Source organism: Austrofundulus limnaeus, unplaced genomic scaffold (genome assembly GCF_001266775.1).
Source record: "Austrofundulus limnaeus strain Quisiro unplaced genomic scaffold, Austrofundulus_limnaeus-1.0 Scaffold2, whole genome shotgun sequence".
Classification (NCBI taxonomy): Eukaryota; Metazoa; Chordata; class Actinopteri; order Cyprinodontiformes; family Rivulidae; genus Austrofundulus; species Austrofundulus limnaeus.
In genome coordinates, this window is record NW_013952404.1 from 3,411,321 (window position 1) to 3,413,716 (window position 2,396).

Genomic DNA, 2,396 nt, shown 5'->3' on the forward strand with positions numbered 1-2,396 from the left:
GTGTATAACGATGGAGTGATGATTATGACTCATCATAAATAAAAATATTTCAGATTTCTGTGTCAAGTTTGCTTGTTATCTAATTGTGTGGATTTTCTCCAGGTTCTCCAGTTTCCTCTTTTAATCCAAAAATATCATTTTTTGTGTTTCTGTGGATTGACTCTGTTTGTTAATGATAGAAAAAGCAGGGAAATAAAAAATATTAGTTTAATATTATTTTATTTTAAGTACAAGGAAAATTTGATTATTCTAAATTTCATATCCTTGACGACATTTTGTGTTTTTCTTATTTTCCCACGCTCCTTAAAAGGACTGTTTGAGTGTAAAAGGGTGGTAAATCTAAGGTTAGAATGAGGTTTAGGTTTGGATTAGGTAAGGGTTGAGGTTAGACAGTTAGCTCTTGGTTGCGATTAGCACAAGGGGCTGGGAAACACATTATGTCAATACACGTTCTCACAAAGAAAACCACCAAAAATATTGTGAAGTTTTCACAATCATACCACTACAGCAGCTTGCCCTCTCACCTTGTCTACCAGAACTACCTTGTCTGTCTGTAGTTTGTGTGAATATCTCTACTGGTATCTGTATTTTGCTTCTAATGAGTCGGGTTCAAGTGGTTTCATTCAGATATTCTTCTGATTTTTTTTTTTTTGAAGTTCTTTCCACATCTCCTCTGGTCTTCACCTAATTTTTTACCTCATGTTGTTGTACCTGACCAGGAAGCATGAAAGTAAGGAACAAAGAAGTCAAAAGAGGAAATTACAGTTAATTTTAAAGAAAAGGAAAACATCAAGTAGCAACCTGACAGAACCTGGTGGTCCTTTATCTGATAAAACTCCTTGTCAAGTTTTCAGCTAATATCTCTTTGAGAGTCATCTTGTGATAAAACCATATGTTCTGTCTCTTAATTCTGTACTTTTTGTAATTTTGTTAAGTAATGGGGAAAAGGGTGCCTTTAGGTCAATTGAGGGATTACGCTCTTCATTTACCTATACTTTTGTAAAACTCTGGATATTTTGGGGTTAAATACTTTGTAATGTGTCTACTGTGATTTACTTAACTTTCCTGTTTTCTTTGTATTTACTCTGCACATTTTCTGCCCCCCTCCCTCCATATTTTTTCCAACAGCAACAAAAAATTTTTTTGAATCATTTTAGGATGCAACATAGCTAAATTTCCCAATTTTCCAAGAGTATGTATTACCTGGTGCACTATAATTTGGCTAGGAAAAAATACAACACAAAACTCAACAAACAGCCATAATGTGACGAGAGCAGGCTAAAACCCTGCATGTCATTTTCAGCAATTATGCTTAAATGTACATATGACATCGTAAAATTTGAAATCAGGTCAAAGTTACATGAAGATAACAAGAAACTTAATTTATATTGTGTTAGAGCAAATGATGTACTTTTGTTGGGTTATATTGACTGGATTAAATTATTTTGGGGGGTCATAGMCCCCTTAACCCCCCTGAAAATTTACACCAATGAATGGTAATGAATCAGGTCTTTGCCACAGGCTGCTGGTAATAAAGAGGGCAAATGTTCCATTTAAATTCATGTTGTYGGTTTCTGTGTCAACAAAACACTGGTTCATCCCCTGAAAAAAAAATTTAATTTATGAGTAGGAAAAAACAGCCAAAATTCAAAGAAGAACTTACAAATATCTTCAGAAAACCCAAAGAACAACTGATGAAAAACAACTTCGAGGTGAAACAGTAAAACAAAGTCTGGCTCTCTGGCAGTGAAACATGACAAAATTGAGGGCAACTTTAGACCTTTTGCAGTACCGTTTATGTAATAAATTTACACGCAGGTATATTTATAGTTTATTTAGGAGACCTATGAATATGTGTGGTGTGTTGTTACGTTCTCACATGCTGTATATGCAACACGTGGTCTCTTCAGTGCAATCTTTCAGTTTTGAAGATGAGCTTTCTGATGTCGTTTCCCACACTCATCACTTGAAATAGGTTTGGAGGCTGCTGGGTTCATCTGTAAACACACACATACACACACATAAAAACAAACCTGTGACTCCCACTGTGATCTATGTAAAGCTTCACTTATATACAGTATGTTGATATGGAACAGCACTGAAAGAGACAGGTGCTGTTTGCATCGTCTTCCTTAGATGTCATGAGAAAAGCCAAAGTGTGCATCTTTAGGCGCTTACATACATTTTGGTGTGTGTGTGTGTATATGTGTGTGTGCTGTCTGTGTCTGGGAGCGAGTGTGTAGCCAGGTGCTTACTGACATACTGGGGCTTTGTGGTTGTGGTTGGTGGCTTGCTTGCTGTGCAGACAACCGAGAAGGAACTGTCTACTTTTTCTATCTGCTTGTGTGTGTGTGTGTGTGTGTGTGTGTGTGTGTGTGTGTGTGTGTGTGTGTGTG